The sequence below is a fragment of the Salmo salar genome, chromosome ssa17, assembly GCF_905237065.1.
Source record: "Salmo salar chromosome ssa17, Ssal_v3.1, whole genome shotgun sequence".
Classification (NCBI taxonomy): Eukaryota; Metazoa; Chordata; class Actinopteri; order Salmoniformes; family Salmonidae; genus Salmo; species Salmo salar.
This window is the reverse complement of record NC_059458.1, coordinates 36,100,864-36,119,564: the sequence shown is the minus strand read 5'-3', so window position 1 is coordinate 36,119,564 and position 18,701 is coordinate 36,100,864. Positions and strand designations below refer to the sequence as shown.

Below are 18,701 nucleotides of genomic sequence, written 5' to 3'. Positions count from 1 at the left end.
CAATCAAATAAATCAATGAATCAGTTAATTTATTTGAACTGTTGGGGTTACAGAGGGTAAAGGAAGCATTATGAAAGGTAGTCAGTCAGAGTGACCAGGAGTGGTTTTGATTTGTATTTGTATTTATTATTGATCCCCATTAGCTGCTGCTAAAGCAGCAGCTACTCTTCCTGGGTTGCAGCAAAATTAAGGCAGTTTATACCATTTTAAAAACATTACAATACATTCACAGATTTCACAACACACTGTGTGCCCTCAGGCCCCTACTCCACCACTACCACATATCTACAGTACTAAATCCATGTGTATGTATAGTGCGTATGTTATCGTGTGTATGCGTGTCTGTGCCAATGTTTGTGTTGCTTCACAGTCCCCGCTGTTCCAAAAGGTGTTTTTTAAATCTAATTTTACTGCTTGCATTAGTTACTTGATGTGGAATAGAGTTCCATGTAGTCATGGCTCTATGTAGTACTGTGCACCTCCCATAGTCTGGACTTGATGACTGTGAAGAGACCTCTTGTGGCATGTCTTGTGGGGTATGCATGGGTATCCGAGTTTAGACGGACAGCTTGGTGCATTCAACATGTCAATACCTCTCATAAATAAAAGTATCGATGAAGTCAATCTCACCTCCACTTTCAGCCAGGAGAGATTGACATGCATATTATTAATATTAGCTCTCTGTGTAAGTCCAAGGGCCAGCCGTGCTGCCCTGTTCTGAGCCAATTTTCGTAAGTCATTTTTTGTGGCACCCGACCACACGACTGAACAGTAGTCAAGGTGCGACAAAACTAGGGCTTGTAGGACCTGCCTTGTTGATAGTTTTGTTAAGAAGGCAGAGCATCGCTTTATTATAGACAGACTTCTCCCCATCTTAGCTACTACTGCATCAATAAGTTTTGACCATGACAGTTTACAATCTAGGGTTACTCCAAGCAGTTTAGTCATCTCAACTTGCTCAATTTCCACATTATTTATTACAAGATTTAGTTGAGGTTTAGTGAGTGTTTTGTTCCAAATACAATGCTTTTAGTTTTAGAAATATTTAGGGCTAACTTATTCCTTGCCACTCACTCTGAAACTAACGGCGGCTCTTTGTTGAGTGTTGCAGTCATTTTAGTCGATTTAGTTGAATATCATGGGACAGACACATGCATTTGTGTCAAGAATTGGGACAGAAATATAATGGTGGCAAGAGGCCAAGGGGTGTTAATCATCTACATAGAGGGGAGTGACCATGTGTGTTATCTGAAAGTGGAAACCTATAAAGTCTGAGGTCTGTGGAAAGAGAATTTGGTTCTTCCATGGAAGTGCACAGCTTTGCTACTTTGTAATAAAGTCTAATTTGAATTCACAAGTTCCAGTAAAGGTGTAATATTTCTGAGTCAATATTCCACAAAACTATCAACCACACAATTTTTCTATTCCTCATCAATACAAGGGGATTTAACAGTTTTTACAGTCATTTCCTTAATAGGTGCGTGCTTATTAGTAACTGGAATAATCAATTTCATAAATGTGTCAAGTGCAGCGTCTGGTTGCTCCTCATTACACACCACAGACCAGAAAATGTTCTAGAAATAGCATTACACAATCAACATCTTGATCAACTCTATGCAAAGGAGATGTGTCCTGCAGGAGGCTACGACCCCCTTCTCATGTAATGGGGTTGGGCCATCCCAAGGATCCGGAATGCACGGACGGTGTTAGTGGGGGAACAGGAAGTTCCGGGAAGGCGCCCACCATTCTTCAGTATAGAGAAATCGCCAGAACGATGTGGTCTAGAAGATAATCTTCGTGTCCGTTTCTATTTATTACTACAGGTATGCAATAGCACGTTTAAACTTTCTAAATAATATATTTACTTGAGATTTCTGAATCCGTTTAGCAAGTTATTGGTTTTGTGTAAAATTCACGAGCTGGTAAAATGGCGGCACCGCTCGGTCTGCGTCAACGGATTTCTTAATTTTTTTATTGCAACAATAATAACAATATTACAGGTCAATGCAGGGACATTTATGTGAATACAATGGAACAAATTTAAAGTGCAGGCAGTGAGGGTGCAGCAGAGAGAGAGAGGGTCACACTACTGTTTTGAAGCTGAATGTAATGATTATCAGTTTTCTACATGTGTACTAACATTCAGACCAATTAAGTCGTTTCTATCTTTATCTATAAATGTTACTATGGTGTGAACAGACATACTATTGGTTTTGATTGAAATAATACAGTGAAGACAATGTTTTTTAGGAAAATAGTACATAGTGCTGCCTAAAACACTGTACTAAATGTTTTTTGTCATTTTTGCATTTGTGAATTCAGGAAATCGACTATAGATTAAGTGCACTTAAGTTGTGTAGCCTAATTTTAATGTGTATACTTTGTCTAATGTGAATCAGATCTATTGAAATGAGATCAGTGTTTGACTTGGACAGGAGCTCACCGGAGCTGAGAACCGGCACCTCAAATATCTACTGTTTGAGCTCATGTTCCTCTTATAGAATATTAGCTCAACAGTATTGTGGAACTCCTGCACCTAAATATAAACAGTATTTTTAGAAAATAAAGTGCCAGAACTGTCGAGACAATAACTTTTGTGTCCGTTTCTCTTTGTAACTACTGGCCGACTCAGATTAAGTCTGAGGCCGGTAACATCAACAGTGAGGACAAACCCAGCCTGCCTCTCTCCTTCCACACTGAGTCCAAACCTACAGTCACTGGGTACTGATTGTGACAGTGGAACCCAGTTTGCACTGCAGGATACAGAGATGGCATCAGTGAAGCTGGAAGACTGCAGTCAAACACTGGAGCTGAATGCCAACATTAAAGATGAAGAAGAGGAGGAGAAGATTGGGACATCTGTTTCTCCTGGTAAGAGCAGGTTCTATCTATCTAAGTTTGTTGTTTGTTCCAACTTCCCACGGTGCATGAAAAGTTACAGTAGAACTGTTTCATGATGATCTGTTTCAGTGAAAATGTAGCTGTTATTTCATGCTCTTGAAACTTGCATGGTTTGACACCAGTATTGCCAGCATTTGCTTTATTCACTGGGCTATCTGGAGTGATCACTAAATAAGTGAAGTAGACAAACTGCCAGTGTTTTAAAGATCTAGGAAACTAATCTGTGTAGTTACTAACCCTTGTGATAGTGAGTAGAGGATGACACGCCCTATCTTACCCACTTTTAGAACAGTTTTATTCCCACAGCCTTCCTAAATGAATACATACAGTGCATTCAGAAAGTATTCAGGCCCCTTGACCTTTTCCACATTTTGTTACATTACAGCCTTATTCTAAAATTGATTAAATAAAAAAATTATCGATGTTCCTCACAATACCTCATAATGACAAAGGAAACAAAGGTTTTTAGAAATGTTTGTACATGTATTAAAAATTCATAACAAAAATACCTTAATTACATAAGTATACAGGCCCTTTGCTATGAGACTTGACATTGAGCTCAGGTGTATCCTGTTTCCATTGATCATCCTTGAGATGTTTCTACAACTTGATTGAGAGTCCACCTGTGGTAAATTACATTTATTGGACTTGATTTAGAAAGGCACACACCTGTCTACAGTTGAAGTCTGAAGTTTACATACACTTAGGTTGGAGTCATTAAAACTCATTTTTCAACCACTCCACTAATTTCTTTTTAACAAACTATAGTTTTGGCAAGTCAGTTAGGACATCTACTTTGTGCATGACACAAGTCATTTTTCCAACAATTGTTTACAGACAGATTATTTCACTTCTAATTCACTGTATCACAATTCCATTGGGTCGGAAGTTTACATACACCTTAACCAGTCAACTTAGTCTATGTAAACTTCCGACTTTTATATAAGGTCCCACATTTGTCAGTGCATGTCAGAGTAAAAACCAAGCCACGAGGTCGACGGAATTGTCCGTAGAGCTCCATGAAATGATTATGTCGAGGCACAGATCTGGGGAAGGGTACCAAAACATGTCCAGTTAAAAAGTATAATATGCAGTCGCAGATAATGCAGATTACACTTCGACTATAGCCAATTATCACAGATTTTTTTTTAGAATATACAGATTTACAGTTCCAATGCTTCTACAATATCACCGGTTTGCAAAAACTCACCAAACAGATCCCAAATATTATGAAACTCTGGGGCTTTCTTTTTCACTATATAAGTATATTTCTCAAGAACCAGGTTTGGTGTTAATTAGTTTAACCAATGACCAAGTGAGGGGCAACTGACATACTTCCTGTGGAGAGCAATTGAACATCTAGCTTGTATTAGACAGAGGTCAAACATTTTATTTTCTCTCTTATGTAAAGAGATTCTCTGGGTAAAGATTTAGGAGGCATAGTTTAGGGATTTGTGGTATTGGGGCAGAGGTCATCTCAGAGATATAGCACAGTACTGAGCTCCAAAACGTTTGTATCTCAACACATTCCTCCAGGCAATGATACAAGGTGCCTAAATGCATGTTACATTTAACACACAGGTCTGGGGTATTAGGGTCAAATTTGTGGGGCTTAACAAGGGTGATATATGTACTCATTATCCAATTGTATTGCAACAACCTCAGGTGGGTGTTTATTGTCTGTATCTGAGCTCTTGAGTATATCATACCCCAGTCCTCTGCTGAAATATATATGATATATATATACCCCAATACACTGTACATATCCAAAAGTGGACCTAGAAGTTTGTCCTTAAATATCTTCTAAATATCTATTGGGAGCCCATCTGGACCTGCCTCTTTACCTCCCTTCATATTGAAAATAGCATCAGATATTTCAACACCATCCAATTCCTTTTCCAGATCCAATTTAGTGTCTTCTGAAATAGAGGGAAAATCAAGACCTCATTAGTTAAGTTCTCAGGAGATTCAAAGTTGTAAAACTTATAATTTGCCCCATAATACATGCTTTGAAAGCCTCCCATCTGGTACTCGCTGATGTTTGGTTAGTGTTCAATGTAAAATAAACATGTATATGCACTCCAACGTAATGTAAGAAGTCTGGGTCCTGTAACCATCTGGGATGCAAATGCCATCTAGAGGATCCTTTTACTAGTTTTGTCATTAACGTAGTATACCATGATACGTTTATAAACCAAAAAAAGTATCAAAGATCAGAAATGAACAGCCTACGTGAGAAAGGGATACCATTACCCAAAGGCGCTTTGCACATGGTGTTGCATGTGAGTGTCAATCCTTTTAGTCCAAGGATATGATCGAAAATCCTTCATCAAGAGCCTTGGTCAGGGAGGTGACCAAGAACCCAATGGTCACTCTGACAGAGTTCCTCTGTGGCGATGGGAGAACCTTCCAGATGTACAACAATCTCTGCAGCACTCTACCAATCAGGCCTATATGGTAGAGTGGCCAGATGGAAGCCACTCCTCAGTAAAAAGCATATGACAGCCGGCTTGGAGTTTTCCAAAAGGCACCTAAAGGACTCTCGGGCAATGAGAAACCAGATTGTTTTGGTTAGATGGAATGAAGATTTAACTCTCTGGCCTGAATGCCAAGTGTCACGTCTGGAGGAAACCTGGCACCATCACTACTGTGAAGCATGGTGATGGCAGCATCATGCTGTGGGGATTTTCTTCCACATTAGGGACTGGGAGACTAGTCAGGATCGAGGCAAATATGAACGTGGTTCAACAGAGCAAAGTATAGAGAGATCCGTGATGAAAACCTGCTCCAGTGTGCTCAGGACCTCATACTGGGGCGAAGGTTCACCTTCCAACAGGACAACGACCCTAAGCACACAGCCAAGACAATGCAGGAGTGGCTTCGGGACAAGTCTCTGAATGTCCTTGAGTGGCCCAGCCAGAGCTCAGACTTGAACCCGATCAAACATCTCTGGAGAGACCTGTAAATAGCTGTGTAGCGACACTCCCCATATAACCTGACAGAGCTTGAGAGGATCTGCAGAGAAGAATGGGAGAAACTCCCCAAATACAGGTATGCCAAGCTTGTAGCGTCACACCCAATAAGACTCGAGGCTATAATCACTGCCAAAGGTGCAGTTTATTTTTTATTTTTGAAAAATTGTCTCAACCTATATATGGTTCCAATCATTTTTCCGTTTAATTTATTTTTCCCATAGAGGATTTTTAGAAACACTGAAAATATGGGCTGTGGTTCATGTAGGTTTACCCTGTCATAATGTTATGATAACCATGTACAGATGAAGTGGGAAGTTTACATACACCTTAGCCAAATACATTTAAACGCAGTTTTTCACAATTCCTGACATTTAATCCTAGTAAAAATTCCCTGTCAGTTAGAATCACCACTTTATTTTAAGAATGTGAAGTGTCATAATAGTAGAGTGATTTATTTCAGCTTTTATTTCTGGGTCAGAGGTTTACATGCACTCAATTCGTATTTGGTAGCATTGCCTTTAAATTGTTTAACTTGGGTCAAATGTTTCGGGTAGCCTTCCACAAGCTTCCAACAATAAGTTGGGTGAAATTTGGCCCATTCCTCCTGACAGAGCTGGGGTAACTGAGTCAGGTTTGTAGGCCTCCTAGCTCACACACGCTTTTTCAGTTCTGCCCACAATTTTTCTATAGGTTTGAGGTCAGGGCTTTGTGATAGCCACTCCAATACCTTGACTTTGTTGTCCTTAAGCCATTTTGCCACAACTTTGTAAGTATGCTTGGGGTCATTGTCCATTTGGAAGACCCATTTGCGACCAAGCTTTAACTTCCTGACTGATGTCTTGAGATGTTGCTTCAATATATCCACATAATTTTCCTCCCTCATGATGGCATCTATTTTGTGAAGTGCAAAAGTCCCTCCTGCAGCAAAGCACCCACACAATAGGATGTTGCCACCCCCGTGCTTCACAGTTGGGATGTTTTTCTTCGGCTTGCAAGCCTCCCCCTTTTTCCTCCAAACATAACAATGGTCATTATGGCCAAACGGTTATATTTTTGTTTCATCAGACCAGAGGACATTTCTCCAAAAAGTACGATCTTTGTCCCCATGTGCAGTTGCAAAACGTAGTCTGACTTTTTTATTGCGGTTTTGGAGCAGTGGCTGCTTCCTTGCTGAGTGGCCTTTCAGGTTATGTTGATATAGGACTCGTTTTACTGTGGATATAGATACTTTTGTTCCTGTTTCCTCCAGCATCTTCACAAGGTCCTTTTCTGTTGTTCTGGGATTGATTTGCACTTTTCGCACCAGAGTACGTTCATCTCTAGGAAACAGAACGCATCTCATTCCTGAGCAGTGTGACAGCTGCGTGGTCCCATGGTGTTTACTTGCGTACTATTGTTTGTACAGATGAACGTGGTACTTTCAGGCATTTGTAAATTGCTCCCAAGGATGAACCAGACTTGTGGAGGTCTACAATTTCTTTTTCTGAGGTCTTGGCTGATTTCTTCAGATTTTTTTTCCATGATGTCAAGCAAAGAGGCACTGAGTTTGAAGGTATGCCTTGAAATACATCCACAGGTACACCTCCAATTGACTCAGATTATGTCAATTAGCCTATCAGAAGCTTCTAAAGCCATGACATAATTTTCTGGAATTTTCCAGGCTGTTTAAAGGCACAGTCAACTTAGTGTATGTAAACTTCTGACCCACTGGAATTGTGATACAGTGAATTTTAAGTGAAATAATCTGTCTGTAAACAATTGTTGTAAAAATTGCTTGTATCATGCACAAAGTAGATGTCCTAACCGACTTGCCAAAACTATAGTTTGTTAACAAGAAATGTGTGGAGTGGTTGAAAAATGAGTTTTAATGACTCCAACCTAAGTGTATGTAAACTTCCGACTTCAACTGTAAATCCCTCTCGGACAAGGTGACTTTTATCAATATTTGGCTCTATTTCCTCTCAGATTATATAATGCTAATCAGCATCAAAGTAGACATCATGCAAAACTTATCATTGCAAGCTCTTGCACGTAATCTCTAGCTGACACCTTTGCTAACAGGTATTGTGTCAATAAAATTTATGCACAAGACAGTTCACATAATTGTCTATTTAAATAAATGTAGCCTATTTATTCATTACTAAATTTAGCTAACATAGTTAACCCAGAGATCATAACCGTTGCCTCTATTCGGCAGTCTTGTCCAGATCATCATGGCATTTGTAGGTCTTTATGATAGCCACATTAGCAGCTAATTAAAATGTCATTTTTGTGGTTGGTAAATACAGGTGAATATATTGATAAGTCACCCTGTCCTAGAGAGATTTACACGGTTATCAAAACGTCACGCCAGGGTAAGCCTACACGAAACACAGCCCTAGTTTTAAGTGTTTCTAAAATTCTCTGGGAAAAATGAATGGTGGAAGAATGATTGGAACCAGTTCCCTGTTTGACTGCTAGGTTTTATGGGTATTATGATTTATACTGTGGTACTCTATTGGTATGCAGCTACCCGAAGCTAGTGGGGTGTGGATGAGCTGAGACACGTGGTAAGATGGCGGACCAGAAAAAAAAGTGGAATGGGGGATTGCACAAGCCTTCTGGAAGATCTGATGAAGGAGAAGATGGTGGACGAGAAAAAAAGGAGAGAAGTGGAATATGTTTTGAGTGAATATGGAATGGAGGATCACACAGAACTTTTAGAAGAGCTACAGGAGGAAAGTGAAGTGACGAGGATAAAATTAACTGCGATGGACAGTGCTATGATGACCCCTGAGAAGGAGCTGAGTGTAGAGGGAAGTTGAGTTGGTGAAGGTAACTCGGAGTGGACTCTCAATGATTTATTGTTTCTCCTCAATCCAGAGGAAGTGGGCGCTCCGGATTTCGCGATTGGGGACAAGAATTGTGACTCGAATTGCTCTCCGGAACAGGGTGGCATTGAAAGGAGTGATAATGGGGTTAGGTTTAAGTGTTAAGGAGGAGCAGTTGAAATGGAAGAGTCGTTTGGTGAGTCTTAGATCCGGTGTAGAGCGTGGGGAAACTGAAGACATCTGTCATGCTGAGTTTTGATGCAGAGTCTGCCAGAAAAGGTCAAGGAATGAAGTGTCAGTTATCCGTGAGCGCGTTTGTTCAGTAAATACTACAGTGTTTTAGGTGTCATTTATGGGCCTATTGCATCAGTGTGTAGGCGTGAGATGCTTAGAAGTGTGCAAAGGGCCGGAAGCTTTCCGGTAAATTTCCATGGGAAATTGAGCCATGGAATTTTGGAAATTTTGCTTAAATTCCCCCAAAAAAAGTTAGCTTATAACAGTGAATTTTTTTCTGGGATGCACATAAGGCAATTCTAGGTCTTGTGGCATATTTTGGATCTTGCACACTAATGAGATGCTATTGAGCCCACACTACTACACTGTCTGAGCCAAGGACTACATGCTTTCTGGTAAGTTTTGATTACAATACTGGGTGAATATATTTTATGACATAATTTTTTGTTAACTAGTAAATAGTAGCCTACAGCAAAGTGTGTTTGCAAGTTAGTTTGCAAGCAAGTTAGTTGCAAGTGCCCATTTTAAACGGCCTCCTACTCAAACTCAGAAGCTAGGATATGCATATAATTAATACTTGTGGATAGAAAACACCCTAAAGTTTCTAAAACTGTTTGAATGGTGTCTGTGAGTATAACAGAACTCATATGGCAGTCAAAACCCCGAGACCGATCGTAACAGGAAGTGGAATTCTGAATTGCGGACTCAACTTCATCAGTTTGCCTGTAAATCACAGTGAGCAATGGTTCATCGAGCACTTCGTATTGCTTCCACTAGATGTCCCCAGTCTTTACAAAGTGATTTGAGCCTTCTACTGTGAAAACTGAATGAATGAGACGCAGTGGAACGTGGTCACACGGAGAGGGCCATCACCATTATGACGCCGGCGCCCCTGACTACCCTCCCCTTTCGAAACGTTTTGAAACACAATGCAATCGTCCCCCTTGAATCTTATTGGAGCTCTGGTTGAAAAAGGCCCTAAAGATTTATGTTATACAACGTTTGACATGTTTGAACGAACCTAAATAAAATTTTACAAAATGCATTTTTTCGAAAGTGGAGTCCCGCGCACGACGGAACTTTTGGTGCAGCCTTCAGAACGCGCTAACAAGAACAAGCTATTGGAACATAAAGGATTAACTTTTTCGAACGAAAATACATTTGTTGTGGACCTGGGATGCCTAGAAGTGCTTTCTGATGAAGATAATCAAAGGTAAGGGATTATTGACAATAGTATACAAGACTAGATTTGATATGCGATTGTTCCAAGATGGCGCTGACCTGTAACGGTAGCCTATTTTCTGAGTACCGCATCCCCTTTTATCGCAAAGTGTGATTACCCAGTAAAGTTATTTTAAATCTGGCATTACAGGTGCTTTCAAGAGATACTCATCTATAAATCTGAGAATGACAATATTACATTTTAAAAATGTTTTCGAATAGTAATTTAGTAAATTGTAGCGCTGTTTCACCGGATGCATTTGAGGGAAAATAGTTAGTCAACGTTACGCGCCGATGTAAAATGCTGTTTTTATATATAAATATGAACTTTATCGAACAAAAGAATGCATGTATTGTGTAACATGATGTCCTAGGGGTGTCATCTGATGAAGATTGTCAAAGGTTAGTGCTGCATTTAGCTGTTTTTTTGGTTATTTGTGATGCATGTGGTTGGTCGGAAAATGGCTATGTGGCTACTTTTACGATATACTCCTCTAACATAATCTAATGTTTTGCTTTTGCTGTAAAGCCTTTTTGAAATCGGACAACGTGGTTCGATTCAGGAGAGGTGTATCGATATAACATAGTCCTATATTTGAAAAAAGGGGTTAATCTAACTGCTTAACTATTTATCTGTACATGGAATTGTATTTGTTTTGTTTTTTACTCCTTTTTTTCCTAATCTTTACAGGAAAATGCCACGGGCACTATCTGATGTGTGGAGACATTTCACTGCAGCTAATGTAGAAGGAAAAGCTGTGTACATGTGCAAATACTGTGCCAAATCATATGTGAAGAATGCAGCAAAGATGCAGAATTATCTGGCCAAGTGCATAAAGTTCCCTCAGCGCTCACACAAGCAACCTCTGACAAAAGTCCCTCTACTTCTATTCGTGGTGAAAATTAGGAATCAGTCACCTTATCGATAGCAACAGCTCATGGTCCTCCTGGAATCAGATGTTTTTGTTGACTCATTGGAGGAACGTAGTCAGAGAAATGCTGATGAATGTCTTGCTCGAGCTGTGAATGCAACTGGTTCACCTCTGATGCTCACAGGCAATGTGTATTAGAATAGATTTCTGAATGTTCTTCACCCAGCATACACCCCTCCAACCAGACATGCTTTATCTACTAATTTGCTGAATACAGAGTTCAAGTGAAGGTCCAGCAAATCATATATTGCAATCATCTCTAATGGGTGGTCGAATGTTTGTGGGCAAGGAATAATTAACTACATCATCTCCATCCCTCAACCAGTATTCTACAAGAGCACAGACACAAGGGACAACAGACACACCAGTCTCTACATTGCAGATGAGCTGAAGGCAGTCATCAATGACCTTGGACCACAGAAGGTATTTCCACTGGTGACAGACAATGCTTCGAGCATAAAGGCTGCTTGATCTACCCTCACATCACACCCATTGGCTGTGCTGTTCATGCATTGAATCTGCACCTCAAGGACATCATGGCACTGAAAACAATGGATACACTCTACAAGAGAGCGAAGGAAATGGTTAGGTATGTGAAGGGTCATCAAGTTATTGCAGCAATCTACCTCACCAAGCAAAGTGAGAAGAAAAGCACCACATTGAAGCTGCCCAGCAACAACCTGTTGGGGTGGTGTTGTCATGTTTGACAGTCTCCTGGAGGGGAAGGAGTCTCTCCAAGAAATGGCCATATCACAGTCTGGCGGTATGGACAACGCCATCAAGAGGATCCTCCTGGATGATGTATTTTGGGAGAGAGTGTTAAGCAGCCTGAAACCTATAGCAGTAGCGATTGCACGGATTGAAGGAGACAATACCATCCTGTCTGATGTTCAGACTCTGTTTGCAGATGTAGGAGAAGAAATTTCTACTGCCCTGCCCACTTCACTGTTGCTCCAAGCAGAGGAAACTGCAGTTCTGAAATACATTAAAAAAAAAACATGAAGACTTTTGCCTGAAGCCCATATACGCCGCAGCGTACATGTTGTACCCCAAGTATGCTGGCAAGAGCATCCTATCTGGTGCAGAGATCAAGGCCTATGGTGTCATCACTACTGTGTCTCGCCACCTTGGCCTGGATGAGGGCAAGGTTCTTGGCAGTCTGGCGAAGTACACTTCCAAGCAAGGACTTTGGGATGGAAATGCAATATGGCAGTCGCGCCAACATATCTCATCAGCCTCCTGGTGGAATGGACTTTGTGGATCTGAGGCTCTTTCCCCATGTTGCCTCCAAATCCCACCAACATCAGCCTGCCTCAGAGCGCAACTGGTCCTTGTTTGAGAACACACACACCAAAGCACGCAACAGGCTGACCAATACAAGGGTTGAAAAATTGGTGGCCGTCCGGACAAATTTGAGGCTTTTTGAGCCTGACATCGAGCCATCCTCAACGAGGTTGGAAAGTGACAGTGAAGATGAGGCCTCAGAGTCCTATGTTCAAGAGGTGGACATTGAGGAGATCCAGGAAGAAGACATGGAAGCCTGAGAGGAAGACAACCAAAGCTTTAGTTTCTAGACTATCAGTTTACAGATGTATGTTGAAAACGTTTTTTGGGAGATGCGATGGATCATTCAATATTCCTTTTCTTTTGTTTTTCAGTGAAATCATCCCATGTGAAGAGTCAGTCAACTCATTTAATTTAAAGTTTTAAAAATTTCTATTGGAAGGATCTAATCATCTGCAATTGTCTACTTATGACAAGGTAAAATGTTTGTTTCTGTCTCCATATGATATCGTAAATATATCCAATGCAAAAAACAACTACATTTAAATGGTATTAATTTGCATCTATTCCCATATATTCCTGTTAATTCCCACAAAGTTTCCACCTCTGAATATTCCCCAAAATGTGCAACCCTAGGTGTGCAGGAGGGCAAAGATGAAGGAATGTGTGGTATCAGTGGAGATAGTTGTGTGGGTGCCAATGGGGCTAGAGATCTGAGGTGTTAGGTGAGAGAAAGGCAGATTGAGGTTGCCAGGATTACAGTACTACAGAAAGTGTAGTATGCCGAATTAGTGAAGAGAGTGGTAGAGGAAGATGGGTACAGGGTGAGGGATCTTGAGAGGATTCCTGTGAGAGTGGTGGCAATGTGCAAGGTGGGCTTTTTAGCATTTATAGCTATGGTTGTCAGTTGTACTGCAGAAATGGATAGAAGGTCACAGAAAATAGAGGTTGTGGTGGCAGCGGCAGAGAAGTACTTGGGATATTGAGGATTTACTGCAGAACAGCTGCAGGGGGTGTTGAGTGTAGTGGTCTAGCGTAGGACAAGATAGGGTGGAATGGGCTGGTGGGTTTTTATTGTGGAAAATCACCACAAAGGGACTCAGTCAAACTTAAATGAATCATTCTTTATTATCAGCAAGCTGGAGAGGTTCCAACAAACCTAAAGCACCAGAGTACACGTCGATCGGGAGCTCTGCTGGGGCAGACCTGTTAGTTCTCCTATATACTGCTTAGACATACAAGTTATATTTGCATGATTAAGCTTATTAATTTTTCATCATTAACGTTTGGTTCCTGCATGTGACCGACCAGTACTTCATGAGGCTTCTTCTCTCCAAGCTGAGACCTTGAAACTGAGCGATCCCTTTTGGTTCCCAACCAAATCCCAAAGAAGGACCCAAATTCACATCGCTTGAACCGTATGGAGAATGTGAAAAAGGAGCAAAGTTACTCTTCATTTAACATCAATAATAGAGATTATCTACCACCCTATGTAAAGCTGGGATATATGAGAGTTGTGTAAAACCCGATGCAACGCAAGAAATGTTAAAGGTTTGGCCACGTCAAGTGTTTGCAGACGGAAGGAATATGTTATTGAAGGGTATGTGAATGTAAAATGTTGCAACTGTGGTAGGGGTCATATTCCTAGAGTGCCCTGTTAGGGTGAAAGAGGTTGAGGTGTCAAGGATCAGGGCTGTACAGCAAATCTCTTATGTGGAGGTGGTGAAGAATTAAAGGGGCTAGAGGCCACAACCAGTTGCAAAAGTTGTACCTCAATCAAGTGATCTGGATACAAATATTGTGAAGGTGGATATTTTATTATTTATAACCACAGTTATTAATTGAATGCACAAGAAGTCCAAGAAGCTGGACAACATATCTGCAGCTGATAAGTTTTTGGGACTACAAGGACTACTGTCACCAGATAATGTTCCGCTCTTACAGTATCCTTCTCAGTCTGTGTAGGGAGCTGATTAGAACAGAAAGCAGGCTGATTTAGTTTATTTTACATTTCATTATTGATAGTTTGTGATTAAAAAAATAAATACTGTATACACTGAACAAACATATAAACAACATGTAAAGTGTTGGTCCCATGTTTCATGAGGTGAAATAAAAGATCCCAGAAATGTTCCAGACACACAAACTTATTTCTCTCAAAGTTTGTGCACACATTTGTTTACATCCCTGTTAGTGAGCATTTCTCCTGTGCCAACATAATCCATCCACCTCACAGGTGTGGCATATTAATAAGCTGATTAAATAGCATGATCATCATTACACAGGTGCACCTTGTGCTGGGGACAAGTGTAGGTGCTTGGCAGCAGCTAATGGTGATCCCTAATAAATACAAAATTGACACTCTAAAATGTTCTGTTTTGTCACACAACACAATGCCACAGATGTCTGAAGTTTTGAGGGAGCATGCAATTGGCAAGCTGACTGCAGGAATTTCCACCAGAACTGTTGCAAGATAATTCAATGTGAATTTCTCTACCTTAAGCCGCCTCCAACGTTGTTTTAGAGAATTTGGCAGTATGCCCAACCAGCCTCAACTGCAGACCACCGTGTATGGCGTTGTGTGGGCGTGTGGTTTGCTGATGTCAATGTTGTGAACAGAGTTCCCCATGGTGGGGTTATGGTATGGGCAGGCATAAGCTACAGACTACCAACACAATTGCATTTAACGATGGCAATTTGAATGCACAGAGATACCATGACAAGATCCTGAGGGCCATTGTCCTGCCATTCATCCGCCGCCATCACCTCATGTTTCAGCATGACAATGCACAGCCCCATGTGGCAATGATCTGTACTCAATTGAAAATGCTGAACATGTCCCAATTCTCCCGTGGCCTGCATACTCACCAGACATGTCACCCTTTGAGCATGTTTGGTATGGTCTGGATCGACGTGTATGACAGCTTGTTCCAATATCCAGGAATTTCACACAGCCTTTGAAGAGTGGGATAACATTCCAGATGCCACAATCAACAGCCTGATGAACTCTATGTAAAGAAGATGTGTCCTGGAGGAGGCAGCAGCAGCTACCCACTTCTCCAATGCTTACTGTGTAAATTGGGAGGTGCTGGAACCAAAAGTGAGCCTGAGAGGGTTGACCTGGGGGTCTCTGAGGTACCAGAACATATTAAATGAAATACCTTTATAATAAAGCATTGCATGCATTATCATGGCTTTAGTGTACTGGCATAGAGCAGTGGTGTGGAGCCGCATACAGAAGTTACACCATTTATTGTAGCCTGTAGTCCAGGAAAAATATGGCCTTTTATAAACAGATTTCATGCAATTCTTAATAATTTTAAATGACTGGAGACTTTTGAATAATCTTTTTTTAATACCTCACAAATGACCAAAATGACAGGCTACTTTGACACTGAGAATCTGAGGTCAATAAAAATGACCTTGTCTCTAATCCATCAATAGCATAGGCCAGGTGTGAGGAGAAACACATTGTACAATATGAGGAGGAAGTTATAGTCCTAAACAAGCTTTCCAGTTTCACTGACTCACTCATTGGCCAAAAGCTTCTCTGTTGCTTTACGTTGTGAAACATGCTGTTGCTCAATAGGCTTAGATGGTAGTTGATAACTTGGTAACATACAGACAGATTAGTATTTTATTTTCAGCAGGATCCATTTGCTTTACAACCTGTGTTTTCTAGGACTGTATTAGAAATATTGTGCAAGGCTTGTTTTGGCTGCATTCTGTTCACTGACAGATTTGCCACACGTTCCTGACTGTAGACATGCCTTGTGATTTGGCTACACACAATCCACAGCTAGGCTATTTTATTTAAATTAGCTATTGATCCTCTGTAGCTAAATACTCCTGGTGTAGTTTTGGGAATTATTTCATTTCTTTCTGAACAGACTGCAGAGTGCTGCAGCACCTCAACACACTTCCCGCAGCTATTATTCTATTAGGAAATAAATGAAGAGGTGCAATGCTGGAGAGATGAGTTGCTGGCTCATGTCTATAACAGCACAGAGAGGGAGAGAGATCATAGAAAGTGAATCTCATTTTAGTTCTGTGAGAGATACAGGCGTGCTTCTCTCTCACCATAGCAATGGCCACGCCTTGGTCTAAATAGGCTACAATGTTGCACAAACCATAAACCTGGGACGGCCCAACATGAATCAATTCTTAGAATATCAGGCACGTTTTCACATTACGTTTTTTTAGGGGGCATGACAATTACAGAGGAATCCAAATGTAATTACTCTGATTGCTTTTATGAGGACTTTTACATTGCAAACAGTGGAAATTATTTTTCATGCTACCTGATCCTGGCAAATGGGTTCCGGAACGAAAGACTACAAAACTGAGAGGTGCTGGAGGATTCGGCTCAATTAAGCACCTCCCTTCTCATATAATGGGGTAGGTCCATCCCAAGGATCCCTGAATCCACGGACAGTTGCACCAAATATTTTTTATAAGTAAACAAAGATAGACCACAACCGGTCGTTTCCAATAGGAACAGATGAGTCATAGTGGGCAGAGCCAAGCACGAGCTAACAAGATCCTATTGGCGCGTTCTAGCACACATATTTATGTTAGGGAACTACTCTGAAGTGCTCGTGTGCAACAACTCAATTCGCCTTTGCTTTCCTTCTAAACAATGCTATAAAAAAAGAAAAACTTTTGCGAAGAGTAAAATCTACAAAACGTAGTCCACTCTGTTCATAACAGATTTTAGTTTTGGGAACAGAAAACTGCATCAGATGTTTCATCGATTAGAACATTTGCAGAATGTCGGCCAAAATCCATATCGTTCCATCTTTGGTTTTGTGTAAAATTCACGAGCTGGTAAAATGGCGTTGCGTCAACCGACTTCAGTGCGCGTGCAGAGAGACAATTTCAGTGTTCTAATATTCAGACACATTCAGTTGTTTCTATCTTTATAAATGTTACTATCATGTAAACGGGAAATATTATTGGTTTTTGATGTGAAATAATACAGTGAAGACAATGTTATTCAGGAAAATATTACATACTGCTGCCTAAAACAAACTGTAACCTTGAACTAAATGTTTTTGTCATTTCTGCATTTATGTGAATTTGGGAAATCTACTTTTGATTAGTTCACTTACATTGTGTAGATTCATTTTAAAGCGTGTACTTGTCTAATTTGAATGATTTCAATGCTTAGATACCTGATCTGTTGAAATGACTTGGACAGGAGCTCACCGGAGCTGAGTACCGGCACCTCAAATGTCTACTGCTGAAGCTCATGTTCCTCTTATAGAATATTAGCTCAACAGTATTGTGGAGCTCCTGCATCCTAAATATAAACAGTACCGGTACCTATTTCAGTCCAAGTCAAGCACTGAATTAGATAATTGAACAAGAAGAAATATAATATATTTTTAGAGAATAAAGAAAGTGCCAGAACTGTCAAGACTCACTTTTGTGTCTGTTTGTCATTGTTACTACAGGACGACTAGAATTAAGTCCGAGTCCGGTAACATCAACAGTGAGGACAAACCCAGCCTGCCTCTCTCCTTCCACACTGAGTCCAAACCTACAGTCACTGGGTCCTGATTGTGACAGTGGAGCCCAGTTTGCACTGCAGGATCCAGAGATGGCATCAGTGCAGCTGGAAGACTGCAGTCAAACACTGGAGCTGAATGTCAATATTAAAGATGAAGAAGAGGAGGAGAAGATTGGGAAATCTGTTTCTCCTGGTAAGATCAGGTTGCGTTTTTCATTCCAACATCCCACTGTGCATGAAAAGTTGCAGTAGAACTGTTTCAATGAAAAGGTAGCTGTTATTTCATGCTACTGACACAGGTTTGACACCAGTATTGCCAGCATTTGTTTTATTCACTGGGCTATCTGGAGTGCTCAGAGAGTAGACTAAAGTGGTGAAGTAGACAAACTGCCAGCGTTTGTAAAGATCTATGAAATGAGTCTGTGTAGTTACTAACCTTTGTGATAGTGAGTAGAGGATGACACACCCCTTTTTAGCTTTCAACTCTTATCCACTTTTAGAATAGTTTTATTCCCTTTTGTGTTGTATAGCCTACTGATATGAATACATATGTCACCCGGTACAGCCAGAAGAGGACTGGCCACCCCTTTGAGCCTGGTTCCTCTCTACATTTCTTCCAAGGTTGCTGCTTTTTATGGAGTTTTTCCTGGCCACTGTGCTTCTACATCTGCATTGCTTGCTCTTTCGGGATTTTAGGCTGGCTTTCTGTAGAACACTTTGTGACAACTGCTGATGTAAAAAGGGCTTCATAATATACATTTGATTGACATGTATATCACACCAACTGACTGTTTCTTCTGATGTTGTTCACACAGGAGACCGTGTTGAGACA

General features: G+C 40.7%; 1 protein-coding gene and 2 long non-coding RNA genes across 4 annotated transcripts in view; 2 read left to right on the top strand and 1 right to left on the bottom strand.

Moving 5' to 3' along the window:
• Positions 1-18,701, bottom strand: part of LOC106600648 (zinc finger protein 239-like) — a 289,371-nt gene that overhangs the window by 254,963 nt on the left and 15,707 nt on the right. The gene's annotated exons all lie outside the window — the stretch shown is intronic.
• Positions 1,680-17,998, top strand: LOC123728053 (uncharacterized). Of its 2 annotated transcripts, none has more exons than XR_006759928.1 (3): positions 1,680-1,823; positions 2,633-2,871; positions 17,814-17,998. It is a non-coding gene; the product is annotated as an uncharacterized lncRNA (long non-coding RNA). The 2 variants fall into 2 exon arrangements; XR_006759927.1 differs by lacking the exon at positions 17,814-17,998 and adding an exon at positions 10,833-12,222.
• LOC123728055 (uncharacterized) lies at positions 12,631-14,499 on the top strand. Its single transcript, XR_006759930.1, has 2 exons — positions 12,631-12,834; positions 13,669-14,499. It is a non-coding gene; the product is annotated as an uncharacterized lncRNA (long non-coding RNA).